Raw genomic sequence first — 13,483 nt, 5'->3', positions numbered from 1 at the left:
CGTACTAATCAAGAATCTGTCAATCTCCACCTTAAAAATATCCATTGACAACCTCCACTGATTTCTTTAGTTTGGTTTAGAGATACAGTGTGGAAACAGGCCCGTTGTACCCACCGAGTCTGCACTGACCAGCGATCCCCGTACACTAATACTATCCTACACACACTTGGGACAATTTACAATTATACCAAGCCAATTAGCTACGTTTCAATGTTTTAATCCACATATGATTTATTCTGATTTAAACAATCTTCAATCATGGACGGCTGAAGAGGAACAGCACTAAGCAGAAGAATTTCTAGACACTAGGGCGATGGTAGTTTCATCATGATCTCACTGCTCTTGTATGTCTTGGAAGCTGCGAAGACCATATGTGGACTAAACACCCAATGAATCATTCCAATGAAAACCAGTACTGGAGATGAGCTTATTAATGAAGGAGAAGCAGGCAGTACCCACTCTTCAACCAAACCTCTGACTTTAATGTCAATAAACTTGTTTTCATCCCAAGGTAAACCATGTGCACCAGCTTTGATTTTATCCTGGTCTGGCAGGAGTTTAAAATGCACCTAAGAGTGGATAATATCCCTGCTTAGGTATTGAAACAGGAGAGAACATTTTCTGGGATGAATTCATGACTCATTCTCCTTCATCTGGGAAGTGCAAAAATGCCAGACAATCTCAGACACTTTAGTTTTGTGTGGCACAGTGGCACAGCGGTAGAGTTGCTGCCTTACAGCGCCAGAGACCTGGGTTCGATCTTGACTACAGGTGCTGCCTGTATGAGGTTGTACGTTCTCCCTGTGACCACATGGGTTTTTTCTCCGGGTGCTCACGTTTCCTCCCACACTCCAAAGACGTACAGGTTTGTAAGTAAACTGGCTTCGGTAAATATTGTAAATTGTCCCTAGTGTGTAGGATAGTGCTGGTGTACGGGGCGATCTCGGTGGGCTGAAGGGCTTGTTTCTGTGCTATATCTCTAAACTAAACTAAAGCCGATCCGATGATGAGGTTAGAATTACGCTCACCATTCCCCTACTCGCTTCCTGAGGCCAAAAACTAATCCTTTCATCTTGCTGACAGTAAGGGGTAGGTTATTGTTTTGTTTAATTTATTATTGTCACATGTATCGAGGTACAGCGAAAGCTTTTGTTCGCGTGCTATCTATCCAGTCAAAGAAAATACTACGCTTAACAAAGTCGTCCACAGTGTACAGATAAAGGATACAACATTTAGTGTAAGATAAAGTCTGATTAAAAATGGTTCAAAGGTCTCCAATGAGGTAGATGGGAGGTCAGGACCACACTCTAGTTGATGAAGTTGCCTGTCTGACACCATTATACGCTCTCTCCCTTATCTCACTGTTGTTGTTTTGGTGGACTAGTGTTATCATGGATGAATTTAGACATTGAATTGACATTATACCTGGCTAATCATAGGGTTTTAAGGACTAGAGCAAGGGACTGAGTGCACAATCCCGTGGGCACCAGCACTGAGGGTCCAGCTAATTCCACATCCAATTTGTCAAATAGCTCTGGATTCCATGGACTCTTCCTCTTTGGACCAGTTTCCCACGTGGGACCTCTCCAAAGACCTGACTGAGGCAAAGTGGAATTACATCAAAAGCTCAACCTTCATCTAAAGAGTCACTTTGAATGATTGTCAAACTAGTCAGATAGGACCTCTCCTGAACAAAGCAATGCTCATTGTTCCTAATCAATGCTGCCTTTCCTGGTCCAGGTTAATCGTGAGTTTTTTTCAATAGTTATTCTACAACTGTTCTTATACTAATCATTAATTACCTTCCTTATTTACTGCTCTCCAATCATATGAAATGTTCTCTCCGCGAAACACAAAGTGCTGGAAGATCTTTGTGTTTTACTGAGTCAGGGGCATAGCAGGCAGCATCTTTGACGGGTCAGGCAGCATCTTTGGAAGGAATTGGCAGGCAACAATTCAGGCCAGGAACCTTCTTCTTCTGACCCTTCGCCTCCCCACCACCAAATGTGGTGCTGTCTCAAGAAGGCGGTGTCTATCTTTAAGGATCACCATCATCCGGGCCATGCCTTCTTCTTGCTGCTATCATCAGGCAGGAGACACAGAAGCCCGAGCTGCCAGGTTCAGGAATAGCTACTTTCCTGCAACAATCAGGTCATGAACCAACCTGCACAAACCTTATCCCACCCCGACAAAGGAACATTATGAACCACCTGTAGAAATAAAGAACTGCAAATGCTGGTTTATACCAATGATAGGCACAAAGTGCTGGAGTAACTCAACGGGTCGGACAACATCTCTGGAGAAAAGGGCTGGGTGATGTTCGGGGTTGGTACCTTTCTTCAGACTGAGATATTTCAGGACTCTTACTAGCCTGAAGAAGGGTCACAATGCAAAATGTCACCCATACCTTTTCTCCAAAGATGCTGCCTGATCTGCTTAGTTACTCCAGCACTTTGTGTCTATATTATAGACGTCCTTTTGCACAACCATGGACTTGTTTTCTCATTGTGCTTTGCACTAATATCTTTTTGATCTTTGATTATGTTGGCTGCTTGTCCAGGTCTGTGACGTGTAGATAGAGTCAATGGTGGAAAGTCTGGTCTGTGATGGACTGGTCTACATCTACAACTCTCTGCAATTTCTTGCCGTCTTAGGCAGAACTGTTCCCAAATCAATCTGTGACGCAACCCTTTCTATAGTGCATAGTCATGGAGTCATAGAGTCATACAGCGTGGAAACAGGCCCTTCTGCCCAACTAGCCCATACCGACCAACATGTCCCATCTACACTAGTCCCACCTGCCTGCCTTTAGCCCATTATCCCTCTAAACCTGTCCTATCCACGTTCCTGGCCAAATGTTTCTTAAACATTGCGACATTGCCTGCCTCAACTACCTCCTCCAGCAGCTGGTTCCATACACCCACCACCCTGTGTAGATAAAGTTACCCCTCAGGTTCCTATTGAATCTCGACATCTGTAGAAGTTTGTAAGAGTCATTGCATGTGCAGTTCCTTGTGTCCACCACTGGTGTTGGTCGTATTTTTGGGAAGGTGCCGCTGCTTTGCAGTATGTGCCTGTACACCGCAGGGGTCAGTGCAGCCCAGTGGCGCCGAGTTGCAGTGTTTACCAGCGTCCCGCAGAGGTCGGGTAAACCAGCCACTTGAAGTGGGGACTTGAAGCGAGCATTGTGCAAACGGCCGGGTTTAATCTCTGCGCAGTTAGAAAGTGAGATAGCCCGGGTAGAAAGCCTGAGCTTCTCGTCAAACCCTCCTCGAACATCCGTTGAGCGAGCAAAAGAATGAAGTACACAGTTTAACCCAGAGGTAAACTTTCTGTAGCACCTTTGTATTTGAGCGGGTTGCGAGGTTGTTTTCCAGGTATGTGTGTGCGTGTTAGCGTTTGCGTTGGTGCATTGGCCCTGGCTGTTGTTGAGGGCTTGTGTTGGGTGAAGTTCTGTGTGCTGGGAGGGAGGGGGAGAGAGACGGGGAAAGAGGGAGAGACGGAGACGGGGGGAGAGGGAGAGACGGAGACGGGGGGAGGAGGGGAGATAGATAGAGGAGGTAGAGGGACAGGGGGGAGATAGAGGGAGAGGGACAGGGGGAGATAGAGGGACAGAGGAAGAGAGTGAGGGGTAGAGGGGACGAGAGAGACAGAGCGGAGAGAGGAAGGCAGGTGGCGGTGGAGTTGAAGAAAGCAGGTCGAGTTTACGCCACCGATCTGTTGGAGATGACCCAGACAGTGAGTGAGTGAATGCAAGCGGCGGTGATGCGTGGACCAGGAGCCGCCTTGTTATTTGGACCTCTGCGCTCTCACGTGCTGTGTTCCAAGATGTTGGATTTGTTCATTGTTCCTGAACTGTGACAGCCTCGAAATTTACTACCTTTGCGGTTGTTTATGTTTACGGTTTATTTAAAGTCACCGACAAACAAACAAACCGATCGGTGTCTTGCAACAGTGTTGGCAACATATGTTTCAGCATCGAAACAATGTGGTTAACTAAAGGTAACGTGAAAGTTACATTTTGTTTCAATTTATACACTTGATTGGAAAAATGTAACAGTCGAGACAAGAGTGTTTTATTGTCGTATGTCCCAGATAGCACCATGAAATTCGCACTTGCTGCTGCACAACAGAATATGTAAACATAATAAATAATATAACACAAAACTCAGAAACAAAGAACAAACAATAATTGCACTAATAATAATATTTTATTGTAGTTCATAGCTTATGAGGTTGTAGTGTTTAATAGCCTGATGCTGTAGGACGTTTCCAGAAAGTAGCCATTTAATAAATTGACAAGTAAGGAATTAAAATATTCTTCATTTATGGTGTATGTGGGATGAGCTTGCACCTTGGTGCCATTTATGTTATGTTGTGTCGTGGACTTTCTGTGTTTGTGCTTTTTTTTAATTCAATTTCAATTTTATTTTTAATATGTTTTATTATTTATCTTTTTTTTTTAATGATACTGCCTGTAAGGGAAATTCATTTCGTTGTCTCAAATTGAGACAACGACAATAAATTTGAATACAATACAATACAATACAATACCTACCTATATGATGTGTTTTATTGTGAAAAACAACTCTATCTAAGAAGTAGACCTTCATCACTTAGTGTTCTACGCAATATTCCAGCATCTACTGTTCATTGTATCCTCAATCTTAAGACTTGAATACTGTGTCAAAGGTGAGATGGGAAGTGCTTGTGTTTTTTTTTTAATAAAAGGATTGCTTAAAGCAAAATGTTTCAATGAAGTGAGAGGACGGCAGTGAGGTTTGTAGAGGGAATTACAGGAACTAAGAATGGCCTGTTGTAAGTTTGTGGGGACAAGGTGGAATTGTTCAAAGTCGGTTGGAAGCTGGGAATAGTTAAGATAAAGCCTTGTTTATTATTAAATGTGCACACTTCAGCAACAGAGTTGTCAGGGGGTCAGCTATTTTCCAGCTGAAGTTGTGCCCAGAGAAATTTATTTTTTGAAATCGTAGTCGCCCAGTAGAAATGATCTGCAAGTTTTTTTAATGAGGTTTGTTTGCATCAGATCACAGTTGGATTTGTAGGAATGGAGGGGGGGGGGGGGGGGGGGGGGGGGTTTTGTGGAAGTTCTTGTCTGTGATTGGCATGGGAATAACAATCTGGAGTATCTAACCTGAATATTATTGGGGGTGGGTCTTCTGTGTTCCCTTAGAAGGCCCTGAGGGTGGGTCTTCTGTTTAAATAATGCAGCTTTTATAAAGGGTGTTTGCTGGAAAATCCCAGAAACAGTGATGTAATTTTCAGTCAGATGTGGCAAGATATAGGAAAAGATTATGGAAGCATTTCAAAAATGTGATGGTGGCATTCTCATGCTTTCTGTGTACTAAGGAAGGTTTGACAGCTTCTTTATCTCTATCTGCCTCTGTATGTCTGTTGAGAATAGTACTCTAGTGAAAGTAGGGCATTTGTATTTTTTTACTCAGTGGATATTATTTAACATCTTAGTGGATATTATTTAACACCAAAGTCTAAGACTTTGGTGAGGTTACATTTGGAATATTCTGTTCAGTTTTGGGCACCTTGTTAGATGAAGGATGTTTAGGAAGGAACTGCAGATGCTGTTTACGTCGCAGATAGACTCAAAATGCTGGAGTCAGGCAGCATCTCTGGAGAAAAGGAATAGGTGACTTTTAAGGTCGAGACCCTTCTTCAGACTGAGAGTCAGGAGAGGGAAACTAGAGGTTTGAAAACGTACATAACAAATCAGAGCCGGCACCGATGACCAATAAAACGTGGAGCCCACAATGGTCCATTGTTGGCTCTGGGAGAGGTGGTAATGAAGGGATATATGGATGCAAACAGTGGGACCAGCAGGATGACTAGGGTGGGGGAGGGGCGGAGAGAGAGGGAATGCAGGGGCAACCTGAAATTTAAGAAATCAATATTCGTACTGCTGTGTTGTTATCTGCCCAAATGAAATATGAGGTGCTGTTCCTCGAATTTCCATGTGGCTGCTGTTGAACTGGAAAGTGTGGAGAGAAGATTTACAAGGATGTTGCCAGGACTCGAGGGCCTAAGGGAGAGGTTGACAGGTTGGGACTCTATTCCTTGGAGTGCAGGTGGATGAGAGGTGATCTTATAATAGATGTATAAGATTATGAGGGGAATAAATAGGGAAAAAGCGGTCTTTTATCCAGAGTGGGGAAATAAAGAACTATAGGACATTGGTTTAAGGTGAGGGGAAAAAGATTTAATTGGAACCTGCGGAGCAACTTTTTTTATACAAAAGGTGGTAGGTATATGGAATGAGCTGTCAGAGGAGGTAGTTGATGCAGATACCATCATAATGTTTAACAAAACATTTGGACAGGTACGTGCATAGAATAGGTCTAGAAGGATATGGGCCAAATTTAGGCAGGTGGGACTAATGTAGATGGGGCATGTTGCTTGGCAACCGTAAACCCCAGTAATGTGGTGAGCACCTCTATTTGTTTTTACCACATGCATGTTTTTTTTTAATGTAGCTGTGCATTGTGATCTTAAATGTAAATATAGACTCTATACTGCAGATGAAAGCAAAAAAAGTAACATTTCATAAATGAGATGATTTAAGGCTCAATTACGGTCCACTTTATGCTCTTTTCATTCATCTTTAAACTGTTAATTTGGTGCTGGGTATTTTTTCCTTCTACCCAAAAACTCAATTTTGCTTCTGTGTGAGGGGAAAAGGTTTATAAGTGTCGATGGGTTCCAAATCTGGGACACCACAGTAAAATGTTGATGTGGTGGATAAGGAATTTATTTCCTTAATTTGATTCACACAGGTTATGATGGTTCAATAGGGGTTCTTGTGCATTGAAAATGAAGAATATTAAAGTGAGAGTCATCCCAGCCCTATTCTTGCATGACGCTTAATGATCAGGGATAGATGGATCTGTCGGCATCAAAACATAGACAATAGGTGCAGGAGTAGGCCATTCAGCCCTTTGAGCCAGCACCACCATTCAATATGACATGGTTGATCATCTAACATCAGTACCCCGTTCCTGCTTGTTCCCCCATATCCCTTGATTCCATTAGCCTAATTCTCTAATTCTCTCTTGAATACATCCAGTGAATTGGTCTTCAATGCCTTCTGTGGCAGAGAATTCCACAGATTCACAACTCTCTGGGTGAAAAAGTGTTCCCACATCTCAGTCCTAAATGGCCAACCCCTTATTCTTAAACTGTGGCCCCTGGTTCTGGACTACCCCAACATCGGGAACACTTTTCCTGCATCTAGCCTGTCCAATCCTAAGAATTTTATGTTTCTATAAGATCCCTTCTCATCCTTCTAAACTCCAGTGAATATAAGCCCAGTCGACCCATTCTTTCATCATATGTCAGTCCCGCCTTCCCAGGAATTAACCTGATGAACCTACGCTGCACTCCCTCAATAGCAAGAATGTCCTTCCTCAAAGTAAGAGACCAAAATGGCACACAACACTCCAGGTGTGGTCTCACCAGGGCCCTGTACAACTGCAGCAGGACCTCCTTGCTCCGATACTCAAATCCTCTCACTATGAAGGCCAACATGCCATTAGATTTCTTCACTGCCTGCAATATGGGCCTGGTCTGTACATCAGATTTCTCGCCAAGATGTGTGTTGTTTATCAGAAGGTATTTGGGTCACTATCAGTGCAAGGTCTTCCCTGGAGTATTTCATCTAAGAAGCCACAGAATCGTCATCACATTCAATCCTTAAAAAATAATTGTAGTAATTTTAAAGGTTTCTGAAATTAGAGAGGGTATTGATAGCAAGTTCTCTCCCTCTGGCTATGTCCTTGATGTGGGAGTAGCTGACACCGACAGTAGACACTTGAAACTTGAAAATCTCTATTTTCCGCACTGATGACCTTTATCTGATGAGCGCCAAATAATATTAAATAAATTAGAGGTTAAATCTAGCAAATTATTTAATCCATGAAATTGTGAATCAAAAGTGACATTACTTTCCTACTGTTCTAGCAATGGATAGATAATATACTATCAGTGGCCTGCCCCATCCCTAACCTTTCTTTCATCAAATACCATGAACCTGTCGTGACCTTATGACCATCTCGTCCTGAACCCCCTGTTTGTACTGCACCTCAAAATGGCACTGACCGTTCATGAATGCTACTCTGTGATGGCAACTAGTCGAGCACTGTTTCTGGTAGTTCTCCACCGGTATCTAGCAAATGGGATAGCATGCACCTGTTCTTGTCCCTCTAATCGTAACCAGAGAGTTACCAGCAATGGCTTCTCTTTTGCCTCTCTGTCATTACCTTTGGACTCTGTTGGATTTATCCTGCTTTTCATCTTCTTGTTGGTAACATCATCTGATATGGAATCAGGATTTGGATGAGTGCAGTAAGGAAATCTGTCTGAAGAGCTCAGTCTGTAGGAGGGTCTCGACCTGAAACGTCACCTATTCCTTTTCTGTGGAGAGGGTGCGTGACCCGCTGAGTTACTCCAGCATTTGGTGTCTATCTTTAAGGAAATCAACAATCTGGTTGAGTGCTAGAACAACAATCATTTGTTCTCAGTGTTAGCAAGATCATGGAGTTGATTGTTGATTGTTGAAGTGAGACCACACCTGGAGTATTGCATACAGTTTTGGTCTCCAGACCTGAGGAAAGAATTCTTGCCATAGAGGGAGTACAGAGAAGGTTCACCAGACTGATTCCTGGGATGTCAGGACTCTCATATGAAGAAAGACTGGATAGACTCAGCTTGTACTCGCTAGAATTTAGGAGATTGAGGGGGGATCTTATAGAAACTTACAAAATTCTTAGGGGGTTGGACAGGCTAGATGCAGGAAGATTGTTCCCGATGTTGGGGAAGTCCAGGACAAGGGGTCACAGTTTGAGGATAGACGGCAAATCTTTTAGGACCGAGGAGAAAAACATTTTTCATACAGAGAGTGGTGAATCTCTGGAACTCTCTGCCACAGAAGGTAGTTGAGGCCAGTTCATTGGCTATATTTAAGAGGGAGTTAGATGTGGCCCTTGTGGCTAAAGGGATCAGGGGGTATGAAGAGAAGGCAGGCACAGGATACTGAGTTGGATGATCAGCCATGATCATATTGAATGGCGGTGCAGGCTCGAAGGGCCGAATGGCCTACTCCTGCACTTAATTTCTATGTTTCTATGATCAAGGATAGTCTGAGGGTCTCCAGTAAGGTAGACAGTAGCTGATGCAGTATGATGTGCAGTTGTGCTGCAAACACTAACATTTCTAAACAGGTCCCTGCCAGGCATAATTGTACCAGTCAGGAGAGCTGTGTTGCCTCTTCAGATGTGTTCTGGTGTTTTTATGGGGGAAAAAAATGAAACATCTGTGTATAATTAACATAACTAATTTGTTTATGTTCAAACAGTTGAATTATTTTTATTGATATCCCGGGGTGACCAGTATTAGTACATAATATTAATATTGTACGCCACATAATTCTTTTCAGACATCAGCTGCTTGTTGCATTTCCATTTTTATTACATATCTGTCAACAAGGAACGGAAAACCAATTGGTTATTTGCAGGAGTAAATAATTGTGGACTCATAATTTTCCCCTGGCACGATTATAGTATTGTCAACAGAAAAGACTGATTGCTCGGTAGTAAATTGTTGATTATGCTTCAAATACAACCTCCTTGATTAATGCAAAACAGTGGCTAACTTCTGTTCCATATTAAGAATAAGAACTTTCACTTGGGTGGCTTATAGCCCTGTCCCATGGTTCGAGTTCATTCAAGAGCACTCCCGAGTTTAAAAAGAATCAAACTCGTGGTAAGCACGGAGAATGAACGTAGCGGGTACGTCGGATCTCGGGGACGTCTTTTAGCGGCTCATAACGCTAACGGCAGGTACTTGGGAAGACTCGCTAACGGCAGGTAAGCTCGGGAAGTGGTGAAGATTTTTCAACATGTTGAAAAATGTCCACGACGGCCCTGAGTACCGACGAGTGGCCATTACTCAGGGCAAACTCGGGAGAGCTCTTGGAATGAACTCGCACCGTGGGACAGGGCTATAACAATCCAAGAGTATGAATATTGAATTCTCCAATTTCAAGTAATATTCTCCTACCCCACTTCTCTTGTGTGTTCACCCCCCCTCCCCTTACTCCAATGCATACACTTCTCCCACTATCTCCCCCCCCCCTTCCCTCCATCACCCCGCTCCTTTCCCCTCCTCTGTACTCTCAACTCCCATCCCTGAGTCTTCCATTTCCCTTGTATTCGACCTCTTTCTTCTCCCCTCTCTCCCTTCTGTTCCCTTTCATCCATAATCATCTTTACATTTCACTTCTCCTCTTCTCTCCTTATCGGGTCACAAGGGACAGGAGTAAGAATTAGGCCATTCGGCCCATCAAGTCTATTCTCCCATTCAATCATGGATGATCTATCTCTCCCTCCTAACCCCATTCTCCTGCCTTCTCCCCATTAACACCTGTACAAATCAAGGATCTAACATCCTTTTGTCACTTTTATACCTCAAGCCTTTGTCACTTATTCTGCCCATGTGCAATCAATCACCCCCCAATCCCCACCTGTGTCTGCCTATTGCTTGCCAGGCTTTGTCCTGCCTCTACCTCTCTTCCAGGTTTCTCCCCATAATCCAATCAGTCTGAAGTATGGTCCCGATCTGAAACGCTGCCTGTCAATTCCATAACAGATGCTGCCTGATCCTCTGAGTTACCCCAGCACACAATTGCAACATCTGTAGTCCCTTGTTCTATCACCAAAATGAACTTTGCATCTATATCTGAAAGAAAAAAGCAGGAGTTGATTGATGCACAGAAAAGCTTCTGTGCCACATGTCCGAGTAAGATTAATTTGGCTGGAGAACAACAGAAATGCTTGTAAACCAATAATTACAATTAATTACTTTTTTTTTGCATAAATCAACAAGTGTCAATAGTCGATGGTGCTTTATTTGTCACATATGCAACTGCACAGTAACATTTATTTTGCATATATTACACATGCGGGCAGGCGCAGACATTGTTGGCGGCATTATTCACAGTGTAAATTGTGGTTAGCCTTCGTGCTCGATGTACTGGAGCAGCAAACTGACATCCCTCTCCTCTCCTCCTCTCCTCGCCCGGCCATCTTTGTGCCACAAGGGCATCTCCTGCAGCCTACCTGAAGATGCTGGGGGCATTACCCTGGTTCACCCTCCTACCAGTTCGTGCCCCTCGCACCCGACTTCTCCAGCTCCCTCCCGGTTACGCCTTCTGTGGGCTGGAATAACTCAACAGGTTAGGCAGCATCTGTGGAAGGAATGGACAGATGACATTTTGGGTAGGGACCCTTCCTCGGATAGTTAACTTTTCATTTGGCAATATTTTGTTGGGTTGAGAAGCAGAAAGAAGGGCAAGGCAGCTGGCATAGACATGGTGGTGAACTGAAGGTCCAGGCTCTGTGCTGACCATCTCTGCGACTGTTGTTCTGAATTTTATTGGGAGATGAACAATCAATGGGAGAGTCCCAAAACATGAGGAGGGTGAAATCTGTTGACAGTGAGCTGTATTATCTGATGCCTGTAGTCTTACTGCAATGAGTAATGTGAAGTCTATCTCACCCAGATCACTCGCTCCCCTCCTCTCTCCCATCAGACAAGAGGTATAGATTAGATTAGATTAGATTAGATTCCTTTATTGTCATTCAGACCTTTTGGTCTGAACGAAATTATGTTGCCTGTAGTCTCTGTGTCTTCCCTCCTTGTTCTCCCTCTGCGCTGAGGCGATTGATCCAGGCCGGAGATGTGGACCTCCGTGGTGATGTCGCCGCCGCCGAAAGCCGGAACGCTGTCTCCGCTCCGAGACGGCCCGCCACAGCATCAGCTCCGGGCAGCCGTCCCAGCTCCGGGTCCCGCAGTCTCCGCTCCGGGCCGCCGCCCCAGCTCCGGGTCCCGCAGTCTCCTAGAAGGTTGAAAATGCACACTTCCAGATTCAGGGTCAATTTGTTCCCAGCTGTTATCAGGCTATTGAACCATCACCAATTAGAGAGCAGTCCTGACCTACCATTTACCTCATTGGAGACCTTCAAACTATCTTTAATCGGACATTACTGGACTCTTATCTTGCACTAAATGTTATATCCTTTATCCTGTATCTGTATATAGATACAAAAAGCTGGAGTAACTCAACAGGACAGGCAGAATCTCTGGAGAGAAGGAATGGGTGACCTTTCAGGTCTGAAGAAGGGTCTTGACACGAAAAGTCACCCATTCCTTCTCTCCAGAGATGCTGCCTGTCCCGCTGAGTTACTCCAGCTTTTTGTGTCTATCTTCGGTTTAAACCAGCATCTGCAGTTCCTTCTTACATATCCTGCACCTGTACACTGTGGACAGCTTGATTGTAATCAATCACATATAGTCTTCTTGCTGACTGGAGAGCACCCAACAAAAAGCTTTTAACTGTACCTTGGTACACGCGACAATAATAACAAACTAAACTAAACCAATTCCATTGCTTTTTTTGATAGATAGTACATGGACCATTGGAAACGGAGCTCCCGGAGAGCGTAGTGCCCTTCATTCATCGTTGAATGTTGGTTCAATCGATGGGATGCAAGAGTAGGAAAACCAAGTACTGCAGAGGCAGAAGATTAGAAATCAGCTTGCCTCACAGTCAATTTGAAGCTGCTTAAATTTCCTGGAAACCTTCCACAAAAATAACAGTTATTAACTGGATAAACAGGATCTCGCAACAATAGAAAGATTGTCAACTTGTTCCTTGAACGAACACACACCTCTTTGTAAACCACTGGAGCATTTGATATCATAAAGTAGTAATGATCTATGCCACAACAATGAAAGTATAATGACATCTGTTGACACTAACTATCATAGTTAGTTCCAAATATACAATTTAAAAAAAAAAGATAAAATATTTGTTTTGTCCTCGTGCATGCTGATGGCATTGCTTCCCTCGTTTTGCAAGTTATCGGCATGGAGGTGGTGACATCTCTTGAGGGTGGGGTGGGTGGATCTGCTGAGGGTAACAGTTCATGATTGGGGTAAATGGCTTCTCGGTTTGCATTAGAACATAGAGCAGTAGGACGCAGGAACGGGCAGAAGTTGAGCAGAGGAGATAAACATTGTTAACACACACTGGATGGGGACTCCCTGTTAGGGAGATGTTAATCATAAAGACCCAGCAAATTCATAGTCAAGAGGTCAAGAAGGTTTTATTGCCATATGTCCAGAAACGGAAAAATGAAATCTTATGCCCCTTTCCCACTTAGGAAAGCTGAACGGAAACCTCTGGAGACTTTGCGCCCCACCCAAGGTTTCCGTGTGGTTCCCGGAGGTTGCAGGTGGTTGCCGGAGGTTGCAGGTGGTGGATGCAGGTAGGGAGACTGACAAAAACCTCCGGGAATCTCTGGGAACTGCACAGAAACCTTGGGCGGGGCGCAAAGTCTCCAGAGGGTTCTGTTCAGGTTTTCTAAGTGGGACAGGGGCATAACTTTCAACCCCACAA

General features: G+C 43.9%; 1 protein-coding gene across 3 annotated transcripts in view; it reads left to right on the top strand.

Annotated features, from left to right (window-relative positions):
* Positions 1–3,133: 3,133 nt before the first annotated feature.
* Positions 3,134–13,483, top strand: part of ankrd6b (ankyrin repeat domain 6b) — a 114,916-nt gene continuing 104,566 nt past the window's right edge. For 2 of the 3 annotated variants that reach the window (XM_055636028.1, XM_055636026.1), the window contains exon 1: positions 3,136–3,323. The gene's annotated coding sequence lies outside the window, so the exon portion shown is untranslated. Of the gene's footprint in view, positions 3,324–13,483 lie in introns of all 3 variants that reach the window. The other variant, XM_055636030.1, reaches the window with a different exon arrangement.

This window comes from Leucoraja erinacea, chromosome 5 (genome assembly GCF_028641065.1).
Source record: "Leucoraja erinacea ecotype New England chromosome 5, Leri_hhj_1, whole genome shotgun sequence".
In the NCBI taxonomy this organism is placed as follows: domain Eukaryota; kingdom Metazoa; phylum Chordata; class Chondrichthyes; order Rajiformes; family Rajidae; genus Leucoraja; species Leucoraja erinaceus.
This window is presented reverse-complemented; position numbering and strand designations above follow the sequence as displayed.